General features: G+C 43.4%; 1 protein-coding gene across 2 annotated transcripts in view; it reads left to right on the top strand.

Moving 5' to 3' along the window:
• The first annotated feature begins 2,354 nt into the window (after positions 1-2,354).
• The window catches only part of otud7a (OTU deubiquitinase 7A), a 297,748-nt gene continuing 281,418 nt past the window's right edge, over positions 2,355-18,684 (top strand). Inside the window, exon 1 of one of the 2 annotated variants that reach the window (XM_063071095.1) lies at positions 2,355-2,449. The gene's annotated coding sequence lies outside the window, so the exon portion shown is untranslated. The remainder of the gene's footprint in view (positions 2,450-18,684) is intronic. The other variant, XM_063071096.1, reaches the window with a different exon arrangement.

Raw genomic sequence — 18,684 nt, 5'->3', positions numbered from 1 at the left:
CACCAATCCCACCCTCTCTGCAAACCTGCTTGACATTGGACGTTAACCTCCCCACTATGATCTTCTTGCAGCCACAATTCAGTGATGCCCACAATGTCCTACCTGCCAATCTCTAACTGTGCTACAAGATGATCTACCTTATTCTGCGGGATATTACAGTGACCACCCATTTTAATTCCACTTTCCATTCCTATTCTGATATATCTATCCATGGCCTCCTCTACTGTTGTGATGAGGCCACAGCACCTTATATTCCATCCTCCAACCTGATGGCACGAACGTTGACTTCTCGCACTTCCGCAGATTCCTCCCCCCACCATTCACCATTCTTTCCCTCTCTCACCTTATCTCCTTGCCTGCCCTTCTCTGGTGTTCCTCCCCCCTTTTCTTTTGTCCATGACCTTCCATCCTCTCCTATTAGATTCCTCCTTCTCCAGCACTGTAGCTCTTTCACGAATCAACTTCCCAACTCTTCACCCCTCCCCTCTGGGTTTCACCTATCACCTTGTGTTTCTCCCGCATCTCCCCCACCTTTTAAATCTACCCCTCATCTTTTTTCTCCAGTCCTGCTGAAGGGTCTCAGCCCAAAACTTCGACTCTTTTCTATAGATGCTGCCTGGCCTGCAGAGTTCCTCCAGCATTTTGTGTGTGTTGCTTGGATTTCAAGGATCTGCAGATTTTCTCTTGTTTACCTTATTCTATATACTGCGTGCATTCAAATACCTGTCCTGTATCCGTCACCTTTTCCAAGTTTGCCCTCAGTGTTACCAGAAGATAACTTCTTAACCCTTTATAAACTGCCAGTGCATTTACTTGTATTCCAACTGCCCATCCTCTGCCTTATCACTCCGCTTCTCACTCTCCTGCCAAACTAGCTTAAATCCTCTCAATAGCTTTAGCAAAGCGCCCACAAGGATTTTGGTCACCCTGCCTTCAAGCCGAACCAATTCCTATCAAGATGCCCCATCCAAACTAGTACCATTTACTAGTACCATAACCTTCTAAACCTTACCAATCCATGTCATTGTCCAACTATCTTTTAAAAATTGTTATTGACCTGACTCAATTGCTTCCTCTGGCAGCTCTCGTTCCACCCTTTGAACAAAGTGGCTCCTCAAGTTCCTATTAAATCTGCTAGATCAGTTGACTCTTTCACATTCGCTAGGTAGTGGGACTGCTATCTTCTGCCTTTTCTGTCATTTTTATTACATTCCTACTCTTTTGTGCCCACTATATATAAAGTGTTAGCCTAACATGAGTAACACATTCCATTGCATCTTGCTGTACATGACAATGAACTGATGTGAATCAGCACATGACTGAGAAGGTTCAGAGAAATGTGGGCCAAACAACAGCCTGCCATATTATCCTTTCTTTGTTTTCTCAGAATTCCATGTTCGCTTTCTGCTCATGTTCCTCTCCTGCTCCCTGTCTAATTTAAACCTTCCAGGACAAGATTTGAAACCCCCTAACAACACACACAACCTCTGCTGAAGGGTTTCGGCTGGAAATATCAACTATACTCTTATGCTAGATGCTGCCTGGCCTGCTGAGTTCCTCCGGCATTTTGTGTGTGTTGCTCAGATTTCCAGCATCTGCAGGTTTTCTCTCTTTTGTGATTAGAAAACCCCTATTATAGCTCTTTAATTGGACCCCCATCATTTAAACATTAATTCCCTCCAGCATCAGCTCATGTGTTAAGACTCACTGCAGCAGTAATGGATTAGGATTTCGAAAGCTCCGTCCACAGCACTTTCTAACCCCGAACTGCTATTACCTAGAACGTAGAGACATGAGAAAACCGTTTTGAAGTCACACATTGTGAGATATAATTGTTTTTCTCCCAATATCATTGGGTTTAAATCTTGCAACGCTCTACATATCAGCAATGTGGAAGCAGCTTAACTACAGACACTGCATCAATTAAACAACAGTTCACCATTACCCCTGAAAGGTGAATACATGCTGGCCTTACCAATAATACTCATACACCACAGGTAGTACTGAAGGTGCAATGTGAACTATAGCTATAGATCAGGAGAAATAGCTTATGTTTAAAACAGAATGTTTTAAATTAACACGAAACATTACTGGGAAGTCACTCCGGTAACAACATCCACCAGCGCGGCGCTCCAGTCCCCGGCGCCACAGGTGCAACCTTCGAAATGTTTCTGTAAAATAAATGGATTACGATTTCGAAGGTGCCAAATACAAAGATAAACTTTTTTTGTGAAGGAAAATGTCTCCGCGTGCGCGCAGGAGCTCACGTTGCACAGGCACCCCGAGTGAGCGACGTCCCCGCGGGCGCGGGCGGGGGAGGGGAGGCGAGCGTCGGGCGCGCAGCCGTGGGCTGAGCCGGCTGCGCGCGCAAGCCGATTGCGTCCTTGTCAGGGAGGCAGTGTTTCGGGTGAAGAGAGGCTGGCGTACAGCCTCACTGCTAAAGGCGACGGTAAGAACCCAGTTTTATTAGGTGATTTAAGTCTGAACTTCAGGGTGTTGTTTTGCCGTTATTTTTAGTCAGGTGCAGTGTGGAAAAGTCAATTCCTTTTAGCTACATTTATCCAATTGTATCTTGTTCTCATGGAAACAGGTCAGGCTTTTTTTAGGCCACTTTGTTTCTGTCTCTCGGGGATGTGCTGACAACCGGGGACACTGCAGCACTTTTAACACTTTTACTGTACGCTGTACATTTTCAATAAAATTTATTTTAAGACACTCCCGTTCAGATAAAATGGCATATGCTGATAGTAATGCAGACAAAGCAACTGGCAAACAATTACTGATAATAAAAATATAAAGCCTGATGTCTGACTGTGTATCCATGCAAAGGATAAGGTGCTTGTCTTTATTGCTCTTTATTGTTGCCGCCACCTTAATTTCCTTTATGTTGAATGTCAAACATTTAATTACTAGTTTAATGTAAGCGATTTACTTTGTAATATGAATTAAAAACAAATGTTAGTTCTGATAATATATAATGCAACTCTGTTTCTGGAAGTATTATAATGACTGATGGATTTTCATTCAACCATAAAATAGCAATTTTGCTGCAACGCCGAATAACACACTCATAAATGTTCTTGACAGTGAAACCTTGATTTCAGGCTTCCGATTAATTGCACTTTTGAATGTGTTCAAATGAACAGCTGCAGAAAGAGTGTTTCAAATTCATTTTCTTAAAAATGAAGACAAAATAAATGTGTACAGTTTGATTTTATCTAAAATGGTGATTTTCTTTAATTAAGGTTATGGAGCAAAACTTTTATGGATTGCATGTTGGTAGTCTTTGAACGCAGATCTTTAGCAATAACCCTAATCCCTAGTGTTAAAAAAGCATCGCTGCAGAACCAAGTTAAGCATTCAGCCAGACAAACTTTACAGCCTGCCCTCTATTACAGTGTGTTACTCTGTGTATTCGACCCTTCCAGAATGTCATATTTCTTGACGCGAATACCTAATCTCTTAAAATGGCATGCTCTTCCATTTGATTAAATGGTTGTGACTTTGCATGCATTATTAATGCGTATTTTCTACTTTGTAGGGTGTTTTATGACTTGTAGCATTGTTGAAATAGCTTTCAGGCAAGTGGTTTGTCCAGGATGCAGTGGTTGGACAACGTTACTGAGGTTACTGAGAAGCAATGTGATTGAGCAATTCTGTATAGCATGTATTGTTGTATTAAGATTCTTATAAAATTGTGCTGTATTCCAAAATTATTTCCTCGTTTATAAATGGGAAATAAAACTGTGGGGGGGGGGGGTTGTATGCTAAGATGCTTATGAATAACTTCAATATTACAAATTTTATAATGTTCTTTGAAATGTGGATATTAATATATGCAGTTTGAAATATTTTGTTATTGGTGTACTGTTTGCTTAATGTTCTTTTCAGATTGATTGGCTATTTGCTTTAATATTAGATTAGGAAGATATGCTTCATAAGAGGATTTGTGTCTAATAATATGACATTGAGAAATGCTACTGATTGGAAAATCTGGGTGATTATTTTGCTTTTTCTCTTTTTAACTTTGTGTTTCTCAAATCAAATGTATCCAGTGCTATGGATGCCAATGTTTAGAGAGGGCTCAAAATAATTTGACAAATAATCCAGATATGAGGAATGACTCCTGGAATTTTGCTTACTCTATGTTTTAAAACTATTGGGATTGCATGTATGATTATAGTGATCATGTGTTAGGCTGCCTTTTCATGCATTTTATGTTTGTACTCTTTGCTTTTTGTAGTTCTTTTGATCTTTTTTATGTTAGACCACAAATTATGGTTCATGTAATTAAAGCAGTATACTTCCAACTAATCATTCTCCTCAATCTTTTTCAGTTAATTATTATGGGGTTAAAATGACAATCATAGATTCATTAATTTGCTGGAGCTGCCATTTTTAATTTTTGAGCAGGTTGAGGACGGCTGCCAGCACACTTTTGGTAGATTTTCTAAAATGGACATTGCTACACCATTTGGATTCTGTTTTTTTTTGGTGAGAAATATCACTTACAGGAAAGACTATATATTAAAGAAATGTTAGATTTATGAAGGATAATTTAATAAGCAACAGAATAGGCACTATTATCTTTTCGAAAATTGTAGTAGAATGTAGAATTCAACCTTGTGACAATCACACAGTTAACAGCAGCCATTATGGAACCAGCTGAGAGAATATTTTGGTGACTGAAATGATTTTTAGTAGTAGAAGCTTAATAACTTTAATTTTTCAGGATCTGGCTATATCCACGTAGCATTTATCCTTAATTGCAATGTGGTGGAATTAAGTGACTGAAGTGCTGTTTGGGGTGTACTTTGCATATAGTTATAATTTTTTGTAAGTTTTCAAATAGTTATGGAGAATGATAGGCCAAATGCACAGGTTAAAACTCTAAATTGAGGCAAGGCCAATTTTGGAAGTATTAGATGGGATCTTGCAGAGGCTGATAGGGTGATACTGCTTGCTGGTAAAGAGATAAATGGCAAGTTGGGAGCCTTTTAAGGGTGTGATATCAAGAGAGTGGGGCAGTATGTTCCACTAGGGTGAAGGGCAAGGTTGGCAAGTTTAGGGAACCCCAGCTGATGAGAGATATAGAGGCTCTGGTCAGGAAAAACGAGACATACATTGACATCAGGCAATTGGGGAGGAGTGAATCCCATGAAGTATAAGAGCGTAATAAAGAGAGCAAGAAAAGTGATATGAAATGGATCTGGCAGACGGGATTAAGGAAAAATCCCAAGAAATTCTATAATTATACTAAGTGTGGTGAGAGAGAGAAAATAGGCCTTCTTAAAGCATTATAGCCACAATATGTGGAGCCACAGGAGAGGGAAAAGATTTTTGATGTTATTTCTCATCAGCTTTTAAATGACAAATCAGAGGAGCAGAATTAGACCATTTGACCTATTGAGTCTGGTGACCCATTAGTTTGTGGCTGATTATACAATCCTCTCCACTCCATTCTCTAACCTTCTCACTGTAACCTTTGCCCTTACTAATCAAGAACCTATCAAACCCAACGACCTGGCCTCCACAGCTGCCTGTGAAAATAAATTCCACAAATTCACCACCCTCTGGCTAAAGAAATTTCTCTGCATCTCTGTTTTAAATGGATTGTCCGGAGGATTTGCCCTCTTGTCCTTGACTCCCCCACCACGGGAAACATCCTTTCCACATCTACTCTGTTTAGCCTTTCAACATTTGAAAGGTTTCAATAGATCTCCCTCATCCTTCTAAATTCCAGTGAGTACAGATCCAGAGCTATCAAACGTTCCTCGTATGCTAACTCTTTCATTCCCAGAATCATGGTTGAATGGTATTGCAACAACAACCTCATTCAGTGTCAGCAAGATCTTAGAATTGATAGTGGTCTTCAGCAAAGGGATGCAGGGAGAGCACGCATCAGTCCTCATTGAAGAATCAGCAAGAGAAAGGGACAGCAGCTTTAAATTCCTGGGCTTCAAAATCTCAGAGGATTTATCATGGGCCCAACGCATTGATACAATTATGAAAAGGCATGCCAGCAGCTATGCCTCATTAGGAGTTTGACGAGATTTGGTATGTCACCAAGAATTCTAATAAAAAAGAATTACAAATGCATGGTGGAGTGCATTTTGGTTGCATCACCAACAAGTTATGGAAGCTCCAATCTGCAGTATTGAAAGAGGCTACAGAGTGTTGTAGACACAGCCAGCTCCATGAGGGGTATAACTCTCCCTATCATCAAAGATATCATCAAAAGGCAGTGCCTCAAGAAGGCATCATCCATCATTAAAGACCCTCAACATCCAGGATATGCCCTTGCTCATTACCATTGGGGTGGAAGTACAGGAGGCTGAAGACCCATGGTCAATTTTTCTTCCCTCCTACCATCAGATTTATGAATGGTTCATAAACACACCTCACTATTCCTATTTCCCAGTATTTATTTATTGATTTATCGTAACTTACAGTAATTTTTATGCCTTGCATTGTTGTTGTTGTTCGTCCATCGTTGTCGTCGATGAAGACCTCGACACCATTATGATGGTGTTGAGACCAGCACTTGATTTGGATTTAAGTGAGGGAGAGTTGCGCAGCATCAGCCTCACTCTCTCTTCCCAATTCCCATCTGTATCCAGTGGCAAGACAAGAGTCGAGACGGCTGGAGATGGGACTAGGCGCAGTGGATGACCAGGATGTCTTCTGTGTCTTGTTCTGCTCTACATGTTCCACGACGCTTGCAGAGACCGCCTTCTTGACCGTTGGACCTTCCGTTGGTCTCGTCCGCTCAATCCACCGGAGTCTGTCTTCACATGCTGGGATAGACAACTCCCTATCTCACCGAGGGTTTGAGACCCGTCAGCTACTCTCACCTAGTTTAGCCGGCTTGTTGAAGCCGTTGCCCGGGGCCTTGCATTGTACTGCTGCCACGAAACAACACATTTGACAACGTATGTCAGTGATAGTAACTTGATTCATTTTGATTCCTCCTGAGTCATACAGAGACCAGGGTGCAGGTGAATTGCCCAAGTAGAGATGTGGACAGGGCTTTAAATAGTAAGGGGCTGGTTTAAAAGATGGAAAATAATGGATACAATAAAAGGGAAGGAAAGTGCAAGATGGGTTACTGAAGTCTCCTGAATGAAATAAAAGACAAAGCTTAGACAGGGAATAGAATTTAACTTCAAGCAACATGGATACAAATTTAAGAGTGTTGGTGAATGCAGGACTGAAGGTGTTGTATTTCAATGCTTGTGGTAGATGAACGTGTTGCACATTTAGAAACTGGCAGTTGTGACACAGCTGGGAGCTAAGCATCCAAGGATACTTCCTATCAAAATGACGGACTGGTGGGCACAGGGAATGTGGTGGTACTGTTGGTTAAAACTATGAAATCAAATCCTTAACAAAAAGTGACATAGGATCAGAAGATGTAGATACTTGGAGGTAAAGAAACTGTAAGGATAAAAAGACCCTGATGGGAGTCACAGTTGCAAGAAAAAGTTTGTGAGCCCTTTGCAATTATTTGGTTTTCTGCATCAATTACTCATAAAATGTGGTCTGGTCGTCATCTAAGTCACAATAATAGACAAACACAATCTGATTGGATGCATCCCAGGGTACTGAAAGAAATGGCAGGGGTTGTAGTAGGCATATTTGTGATAACTTACAAAAATTCTGGACTCAGGTCCTGGTGGATTTGGAAGACCAGAATGTCACGCTACTGTTTCAAAAAGGATGTAGACAAGAAGTAGGTAACTGTAGGTGAGTTAGCTTAACATCTGTATTTGGGTGCTGAGCCCATTGCGGTGCCCTCTATTCACATGTGACTGCACAGCCGAGCCCCTGAGCAATTACATCGTCAAGTTCGCCGATGACAGAATAGTAGTGGGGCACATTAACAGCAACGGTGAGATGGTCTACAGAGAGGAGGTTGAAGAGCTCGAGGCCTGGTGCCAGGTAAATTAACTTCTTTAATGTCAACAAGACAAAGGAGATGGTTATCGACTTCAGGAGAACTTGCACCACTTGCATCCCCCTTTATATCGGCAGTAAGCAGTCGAAACTGTGAGCATCCTGGGAGTGCACATTATGTACAACCTCTCATGGTCCCAGAACACATCTTACATAGTCAAGAAAGCTCACCAGCATCTGTACTTTGAAGAGACTGAAGAGAGCTAGACCCACGTCTTTCTACAGATGTGCAATAGAGAGCACCCCAGCAAGCTGTATCACTGCTTGGTATGGAAACTGAACAAAGGCAGACAGGAAGTCTTTACAATAGGTAATCAAAACTGCCCAATGCATCAGTGGCACCAGCCTACCTGCCATCAAGGACATGTATAGATGCCAGAAAATAGCCAGGAACATCAGGAAGGAGGCTATTACGTAGCATCTAAGCCAGGACCACCAGATTCAAATATAGTTACTTACTCCAAATGGTAAAGCTGATCAACATCTCCACCCACTAACTCCACCATTATTTTATTATTTCCTGTCAGTCACCTTATGTACAACCTAACACCACTTTATGGACAAACAATCAATGTTGTAAGCTATCTTGTGTATTTACATTTATAGTTTTTTTTACTATTTATTTTTGTGTTCTTTATCTTATTTTTTGCTGCATCTGATCCAGAGTAACAGTTATTTTGTTATCCTTACACCTGTGTAGAGGAAATGGCTCTGAACAATCTTGAATCAGGCAGCCACAGCATAGCTAATTGAAGAGCAGGGCCTGTTTGACGAACCTACTGGAGTTTTTTGAGGATATAATGAGTGCATGGATTGAGGGGAATAGATGGATGTTGTACACTTGAATATCCAGAAAGGTTTGATAAGGTGCCACACACGACAAGGATATATGGAGTTGGGAGTAATGCATGAATGGAGGATTGCTTGAGTGTTGTAGGGGTCAGTGCTGGGCATGCAACATAAGCTAAGAATTTGGAAGGGGGTCTAAGTTTGCAGATGATACTAAATTGAGTGGAAAAGCAAATTGCACAGAGGATATGGATTGCCGATTGCGTCTGCCTCTGATCTGGGCTGACATTTATGTGCCGGGCGGCACCTAATTAATTAGCTTGTTTATTTCGGCTTTTTTTCTTAAAGATGTGCTGGGTGTGTTCCGACTACCACTGCACCCCTGCATGCATCGCGGCAATGTATCAATCTGTAACCCGGAAGTTGGGGACCACTGTTATAGAAGCATGAAATTAAGATAGAGACAGGAAAGTTTACCACTGGTAAATGAGAATAGAACAAAGGGACTAGCCTCAACATCCAGGGAACTAGATTTAGGATGGAGATAAGGAGGAACTGCTTTTCCCAGAGAGTAGTCAATTTGTGGAATTCTCTACCCAGAGAAGCAGTAGAAACTGCCTCATTAAAAATATTTAAAACACAGTTACATATTTCCATAGCAGAGGAATCAGCAATTATGGGGAAAAAGGCAGGTCAGCCGTGATCTTTTTGAGTGGTGGAGCAGGCTCTGCAGACCAGATTCCTACTTCTGCTCCTATTTCTTAAGAACTTATCTTTCAAGAATTGCTAGAATAAGGAAAGAGGGATTTCTTTAACCAAAGGGTGGTGAATCTGTGGAATTTATTGCCACAGATGGCTGTGGGAGGCCAAATAATTGGGTATTTTTTGAGGATGTAACTAGTAGAGTGGATAGGGGAGAACCAGTGGATGTGGTATATTTGGATTTTCAAAAGGCTTTTGACAAGGTCCCACATAGGAGATTAGTGTGCAAACTTAAAGCACACGGTATTGGGGGTAAGGTATTGGTGTGGGTGGAGAATTGGTTAGCAGACAGGAAGCAAAGAGTGGGAATAAACGGGACCTTTTCAGAATGGCAGGCGGTGACTAGTGGGGTACCGCAAGGCTCAGTGCTGGGACCCCAGTTGTTTACAATATATATTAATGACTTGGATGAGGGAATTAAATGCAGCATCTCCAAGTTTGCGGATGACACGAAGCTGGGTGGCAGTGTTAGCAGTGAGGAGGATGCTAAGAGGATGCAGGGTGACTTGGATAGGTTGGGTGAGTGGGCAAACTCATGGCAGATGCAATTTAATGTGGATAAATGTGAAGTTATCCACTTTGGTGGCAAAAATAGGAAAACAGATTATTATCTGAATGGTGGCCGATTAGGAAAAGGGGAGGTGCAACGAGACCTGGGTGTCATTATACACCAGTCATTGAAAGTGGGCATGCAGGTACAGCAGGCGGTGAAAAAGGCGAACGGTATGCTGGCATTTATAGCGAGAGGATTCGAGTACAGGAGCAGGGAGGTACTACTGCAGTTGTACAAGGCCTTGGTGAGACCACACCTGGAGTATTGTGTGCAGTTTTGGTCCCCTAATCTGAGGAAAGACATCTTTGCCATGGAGGGAGTACAAAGAAGGTTCACCAGATTGATTCCTGGGATGGCAGGTCTTTCATATGAAGAAAGACTGGATGAACTGGGCTTGTACTCGTTGGAATTTAGAAGATTGAGGGGGGATCTGATTGAAACGTATAAGATCCTAAAGGGATTGGACAGGCTAGATGCGGGAAGATTGTTCCCGATGTTGGGGAGGTCTAGAACGAGGGGTCACAGTTTGAGGATAGAGGGGAAGCCTTTTAGGACCGAGGTTAGGAAAAACTTCTTCACACAGAGAGTGGTGAATCTGTGGAATTCTCTGCCACAGCAAACTGTTGAGGCCAGTTCATTAGCTATGTTTAAAAGGAAGTTAGATATGGCCCTTGTGGCTACAGGGGTCGGGGGTATGGAGGGAAGGCTGGGTTCTGAGTTGGATGATCAGCCATGATCATAATAAATGGTGGTGCAGGCTCGAAGGGCCGAATGGCCTACTCCTGCACCTATTTTCTATGTTTCTATGTTTCTATGTGATTGAATGGCAGAGCAGAATCAATGGGCCTCGGAGCCTAATTTTGCTCCTGTCTTATGGATGAATTGAGAGAGACTGTGGATGAGGCAGGTAGAATGCCACTTAAAAGACATTTGGATAAATGCATGGATAAGCAGGTTTAATGGGATTTGGGCCACACATGGGAAAAGGGACTTGCTTGCTGGCATCATGGACAAGGAACCCGTTTCCATGCTTTATTACTCTTGCCTTACAGATAAAAGCAAAGAATATGTCTTGTAAGGAAAGGTTGATAGAGCTAGGGTTTTTCTCTTTGTAGAAAAGGAAGGTGAGAGGCAATTGATAGAGATGGTTAATTCGAAAGGGCATACTTTCAAGATAATTGGAGGAAGATACAGGGGAGATATCAGAAGTAGATTTTTTTTTACCTAGAGAGTGGTAAGTGCATGGAACACGCTATTTGGGTTGCTGGTAGAGGCAGATATATTGGGGACATTTAAGAGACGGGCACGTGGATGAAAAAAAAGTGGGGGACTATGTGGGAGGGAAGGGATAGATTGAGCTTGGAGTAGTTTAAAAGATCAGCACAGCATCATGGGCCAAAACGTCTGTACCGTGTTGTGTTCTAAATGCTGGTTTTGCCACTCTTGAATGCTACAATCTTTCTGGGAAGCTCATAGTGTTGTGAAAAGTGTTCCAATAATACTAAAGGGTGACATTATATTTTCATGTGAGGATCGTGTGTAATTTGGAACATAGAACAGCATTGCAATGAATAGGCCCTTCAGCCCACAATGTCAGAGCTGAGCATGATACTGAATTAAATTCAATCACTGCCTGTACATCCATGTCCTACCATTCCCTACATTTTTATGTGTCTGTCTAAAGCTTAATTGCCTCTATCGTATCTGCTTCCACCACTATCCTGATGGTCCAGTCCAGGCATCTACAGCTTTCTGTGTAAGAAAATAAAACTTGTCCTGCACCTCTTCTTTAAACTTTCCCCCTCTCACAAATACACATTCTTTTGTACATGATATTTCTACCATGGAGGAGTGTGGGGTAAAATTCTGGCTTTCTGCCCTACCTGTGACTGAAGTTTCGATAAGAACTGTTACGTACCCCGTAACTGGGTTGCCAAACCAGCAGAAATGGATCACTCAGTTGGAGTCTGGATTACTAGATCTAAGAAAGTTTTATTAAAGAAACAAGCAACACAGTAATCGAAAGGATAATAAATGCAACAGTTCAGCAATGATAAACACGCATGTGCACAGAATTAAGATATCAGGATCAATCAAGCTCTATCGTTGTCCAGGGGTAAATGACCAATTTCAAAGTGACACAAAGTCCAGTTCAATTTAGTTCAGTTCGCAGTAATCGTTGCCATGGCGATTGACAATATGGGGGGAAGGAGAGAGAGAACGAGAACGACTGATCATTCGAAACGGCTTCCACTCACAGACCTGCGATATTGCTCACAAGCAGCTTTCGGGCGAGTCCTTTGTGATGTCACCTGGGGTCACCGACTGTGACCCCTCCTCCAGATGCAGTCGATCCTCTGCAGTGAACCCGGCACCCCAGGCAAGGGCGGACACACACCGGGTTCCCGCTGATCATACCTTTCCACCCTGTGCGTCTAAGGCTTGGTTCCGTAACCAGCCTTCCAACCAACTCCCGCCACTTGCGGGGGGGGGGGCGGGCACCGCTTCCAGGGTCTCGTTATCTCGAGTGTCGTGTGTGCTGCCTTAGCGAACCTGTCCCTTTTTATCCCCCTGCTGGGGTATCGCCTGTCCATCACTTCAAACAGTTCAGGGTTCAAAGGGGGAGCCGCTCTAGACAGCTCTCTCTCCCGTCCCTTCATTACACATCTCCAGATCGCCTGTCCATCACTTCAAACAGTTCAGGGTTCAAAGGGGGAGCCGATCTTGCCAATACCCAGACTGATGGCTCCTTCATTAACATCTCCAAATGCTGCTTCATTGTTCCTTATCTCTCCCTCCCCTGAGGACAGGTGGCAGACCAACTGCTGATGCCACTGGTGCTAGCCCAGGCCAGCAAACATCTTAATCTATGTGTATTCTCATCACACTTCCCCCTTTACGGATTTTTACCGGGGTAAAAATTACAAACATGAGTACATTATTTGATACACACAAATATACATCTTTATCAGCTATTTGGCTAATACAGAGAATTTGAAGTTGTCAACACCTGACAGACAGTCAGCCATCACATTTTCTGTTTCTTTTATATGTCTTATTAATAATCCCTTAGACCAGGCTCCAACTTAACAAACTTCATAGTGGCCAAAAACACTGATGAATTGCGATCAATGTAACCTCTCATTTGGTTTTGTCCCGGACCACAATAACAAGGGTCGTCCCATTCCGACCTAGTTTTCTCTCGCAAGGGCTTAGTAAGAGGGGGAGGGGTAGTGACCGCAGAGTTATTGCAAAACTTCCTACAGTACCCCACCATCTCCAAGAGCCTTCTGAGGACCCTCTTGTCTGTCGGGGTTGGGAGGTCAGCGATAGCCTGCACTGTAGCTTGCATCACTGCCAGCTGCCCCTGTGTCACCACAATTCCCGGATAAGTGACCTTCGCGTAGTCGAACTCATTTTTTTCAAGGTTCACTATCAAGCTGGCTTCAGACAGCCGTATTAAATTGCCAGTCCACACCTCTGTGTTCGTCAGCCCTTTAGTCACTGAATTACTCATTCTATATGGATGTTGTTTACTAGGCTGACCTATTGTAACAGACACCACCCAACGTCCCAGTTCTTTGCATCGCCTCAGGACAATCAAGCACACGGGTGCGAGTTGTTTAATTACTTCTCCTAAAGAGTCGCTTTGTTCGGGGATTAAGGGAGAGACCTTATCAGCAGACCTGGCCAAAACAATAGCCTTCTCCCATCTGGTCGATACCATACTCATCTTTTCAAAATGGTTTTTCTCTCTTATCGGGGGGACCCTAGCTTCATTGATTTCCACGCTAACCCCGACTAGGTTTGTTAAAATATCAAAAGCCTGTGACCGTCTCAGTTCGCGTTGGTCATAATCAATAACATCCTCCCCCCTGAGCAGCCGGTAAACCTCTTTCATGATTCCACCAACTGTTTCCTCCAGCACCGCAAAATGTCCACCGGGGGGTACCTCGTGGGCCAGGTTAAAAACCTCATCCCCATAACTCTTCTGCACCACCCCCCACTCCTCATCTGCGGGCACGGTACTTGGTCTACCTTGCTTCCTTAGCACTTCCTTCCCCACACAATAGCCTACTAGTTCCCTTGTCAAGTCTGCGTCAGAGAGAGCTGTCTCTGCCGAAACCATCAGCCCCTCGTCTCGCTCCCGCGTCTGCACAAATTCTTTCCTGGCTACTGCTACGTCTGTCCCAGCTCCCTCACTACCTCTTGACTCACTACACTCCTTCTTTTCATTTTCTACCCTCTTCTCGTACAAGGTTGGCAGAAACGTTTCAGCTAAATTTACCACCGCAGCCCCATGATGAACCTGTGAGTCCATGGGCGGGGCCTCAATGCTGGCAGGCTGACCTGTCAATCTCACGACTGGGAACACGATTCCCCTGGCGACGTCATTACTGAGCAAGACTTCCACGCCTTTCATCGGTAATTCGGACCTCACCCCGATCGTGACTATTCCCGAGACCAGGTTGCTTTGTAAGTATACCTGGTGCAAAGGGACTGTCTCTGTCCCTTCCCCAATACCTTTGACCTTGACCTCCCCAGTCTGGGTCTCTGAGCTAAACTCTGATACACTCTTCAGTATTAGTGACTGACACGCTCCCGTGTCTCTCCAGATCCGCACTGGAACTGGTTTTAACCCCTCCTTCACCGACACCAATCCGGCCGAGATAAACCTCTCGCGCCCTTCCTGAACTTTGGCAGACCTGTCCTTCCCTAGCGGTTCGTGTACCAGCTCGATACAGCCAGTCAAAATCGCTGTCTTCCCTTTTCCCATCTCCTTCTTTGGGGCAAAGCACCTAGACGCAAAGTGTCCGACTTTCCCACAATTATAACAGACGATCCCAGGAGACTTCCTGCCGGACTGCTCCTGGTCTACCTTATCCTTCTCACTTGTCCCCGGCTTACTTTCTGACTTTTCCGGCGGACTCTCCCCGCCGTCCTGACTACCCTTCTGGTAGCCTTTACTCGGGGCAAACTTCATTTTATGCGTCAACGCATACTCATCCGCTAACTTAGCAGTTGCGGCTAACGTGGCTGCCTCTTTCTCATCTAGGTAGGGTCTCATACCCTCGGGGACACAACCTTTAAACTGCTCAATCAGGATCAGCTGTAGCAGTCTGTCATAATCTCCCTCTACCCCCTTTGAGGCGCACCAACGCTCACAATATGTCTGCATCTCACGGGCAAACTCCAAATACGTGCGGTCCCACTGCTTCCTCACATTCCGGAACCTCTGCCGGTATGCCTCCGGGGCCAACTCATAAATCCTGAGGATGGCCTCTTTCACCACCTCATACCTCTGGGCATCTTCCACAGACAAAGCTGAGTAAGCTTCTTGGGCTTTCCCTTTCAGTACACTCTGAAGTAAAACAGCCCACTTATCCCTCGGCCAGTCCTGACTCATAGCCACTTTTTCGAAATGGAGGAAGTACCGATCCACGTCGGTATCGTCAAATGGGGGAACCAGCCTAACCTCCTGGGTCACCCGGAACCCTCCACCTTGGTTCGGCACGAGCCCCTGCTCTGCCCTTATCTTTAACTTCTTCAGCTCGAATTCCCTTTCCTTCTGTTTCTCCAACTGCCTTTCTCTCTCTTTCCTTTCTAACTCTCTCTCCTCTTCTTGCTGTAACTGTCTGTCCCTCTCTTTCTCTTCTCGCTCCAACTGCCGTACCCGGAACTCGTGCTCGAGTCTCAGTTTTTCAAGCTGTACCTGTACCGCGTCTCCAGCAGGTTTTTCAATAGACACCACCTCCAGCTCGCCTTGGGGAAACACACCTTTTGATACATAGTGCTCTACGATAGCTCTGTGTATCTCCTCTCTCCTCATTGTCGACTTCCCCTTAGCAAGATTCAACCATTTGGCCACAGCTATCAATTCCGATTTCCTGGCATCCTCTAATGCTTCCAAGGTCAGTGCCTTTATAAATTCCTCAGCCTCCATTTCTGCTGTTTGTCTTTTCTTTCTTTCGGGAAATTTGACCCAATCAATTTACTCCGTCCCAAATTTAGCATTCAAAATCCCGGACGAGCCCCCACTTATGTTACGTACCCCGTAACTGGGTTGCCAAACCAGCAGAAATGGATCACTCAGTTGGAGTCTGGATTACTAGATCTAAGAAAGTTTTATTAAAGAAACAAGCAACACAGTAATCGAAAGGATAATAAATGCAACAGTTCAGCAATGATAAACACACGTGCACAGAATTAAGATAACAGGATCAATCAAGCTCTATCGTTGTCTAGGGGTAAATGACCAATTTCAAAGTGACGCAAAGTCCAGTTCAATTTAGTTCAGTTCGCAGTAATCGTTGCCATGGCGATGGACAATATGGGGGGAAGGAGAGAGAGAACGAGAACGACTGATCATTCGAAACGACTTCCACTCACAGACCTGCGATATTGCTCACAAGCAGCTTTCGGGCGAGTCCTTTGTGATGTCACCTGGGGTCACCGACTGTGACCCCTCCTCCAGATGCAGTCGATCCTGTGCTGTGAACCTGGCACCCCAGGCAAGGGCGGACACACACCGGGTTCCCGCTGATCGTACCTTTCCACCCTGTGCGTCTAAGACTTGGTTCCGCAACCAGCCTTCCAAACAACTCCCACCACTTGCGGGGGGGGGGGCACCGCTTCCAGGGTCTCGTTACCTCGAGTGTCGTGTGTGCTGCCTTAGCGAACCTGTCCCTTTTTATCCCCCTGCTGGGGTATCACCTGTCCATCACTTCAAACAGTTCAGTGTTCAAAGGGGGAGCCGCTCTAGACAGCTCTCTCTCCCGTCCCTTCATTACACATCTCCAGATCGCCTGTCCATCACTTCAAACAGTTCAGGGTTCAAAGGGGGAGCCGATCTTGCCAATACCCAGACTGATGGCTCCTTCATTAACATCTCCAAATGCTGCTTCATTGTGTTCCTTATCTCTCCCTCCCCTGAGGACAGGTGGCAGACCAACTGCTGATGCCACTGGTGCTAGCCCAGGCCAGCAAACATCTTAATTTATGTGTATTCTCGTCACAGAACGCACAGACCAAGAAGTAGGATATTAATAGGAGATTCAAGTCCTTATGGCAGTGGTAACATTCCTTAAGGTCGTGGCTGATTTTTTTTACTTAAGTGGAGCTTATTTCCCTTGGCTCCTTTATCTTACAGAGTACAGTTATCTGTGTTGAATATACTTAGTGGCAACACATTGACTGTCCTTTCCAAAGATTCAACACACTCTATGGAAAGAAGTTTTTTAAACTGAATTTTTATCGAGACTGGTGCTCAAATTCTAGACACTCTGGCCAGAGGAAGCATCAATCTTGTATCTATCCCATCAAGGCTGTAAAAAAAATCAATCTTTCTTTCAATTAGATCACCTGAAATTGAGAATGTATGACCAATTTACATTCTCACCTCAACAAACAAGGCCCACACTATTGCAAATTTATCCTTACTTGGAAAGATCAGACCTGCACACTATTATAATGTAGTTTCGCTGTGGATCTAGACAACTGGATCAAGTCAACTCTATTCTTGTATTCCAATCCTTTTGGTAACTGGTACATTCTTGCCAACTGAATCTGCACTTTAACTTTTAGGGATTTGTGTACAAGGACAGCCATATACTTAGCACAAACATCTTTCATAATTTATAATTTACTCTTTTCTATACATTTCTAGCAATCTGAATGACCTGTTTTCCAACAGACCACACAATTGTTCACAAAGCACTTTTTATTCACTTGTTCAGAATGGGAATTGGTTGTTTGTTCTTGTTCTACTCTTCAGTTCTAAAGAATATGTGGCAATCTATCATTTTAGCGCAATTACTTTATTGTAGAAATTTTCACTGTGAATGATACTAAAATATTTTGCTACTGTTGATTTCTTTTCACTACTTGAGTTGCCTGTATAACAGCTTCACAATCATCAAACTCGTATTATAGTCATCAAGTCACCTGGTAAAGTGGAAGAAGTTAATTCATCACCATCTATTTATACATAATGACTTCATGGTATTATTGAAATTGTTTTTTGCATACATACTCTGAATGTAATCTTATTGTTAGGATTTTGTTAGAGCTTGGAATCCAGTTAAGCTTGTTGCTTTGTAAAATTGTGCCTTTCTAGATATTGTTGTATCTGGTTACCCATAAATTCTACTGTGTTATACTGCTCATTCATGTAATGTGAATACTGTTGATACAATTGCTGTTTAATGCCTGTCCCTAATTGACTTCCATAAAAGTGGCTGTGGCAATTCTAGAAATATAATTAATATGGTGCTTAAGTAACTAGACTAACAGTTTAGACCAGGGATCCCCAACCTTTTTTGCACCGCGCACCGGTTTATTATTGACAATATTCTTGTGGGGGAATAGGGTTGCCAACGGACAAAAGTAGCAGTCAAATACGTTGTGTTTACCCCGAGAAAGACTACCATGATGCCTTGCGCGAGCACCTGTGTGCGCATGTGTGTACGTGCCAATTTTTTTTCTACAAATCGTTCTTGGCGATTCTGTTGAGTGAAACTACACTATACGTACATTATTTCTACTTTATATAGGCTGTGTATTTATAATATCATTCCTGTTTTTACTATATGTTCGTGTTATTTTAGGTTTTATGTGTTATTTGG

Source organism: Mobula hypostoma, chromosome 18 (genome assembly GCF_963921235.1).
Source record: "Mobula hypostoma chromosome 18, sMobHyp1.1, whole genome shotgun sequence".
Classification (NCBI taxonomy): domain Eukaryota; kingdom Metazoa; phylum Chordata; class Chondrichthyes; order Myliobatiformes; family Myliobatidae; genus Mobula; species Mobula hypostoma.
The sequence above is the reverse complement of the archived record's forward strand: the minus strand, read 5'-3'. Positions and strand labels throughout refer to the sequence as shown.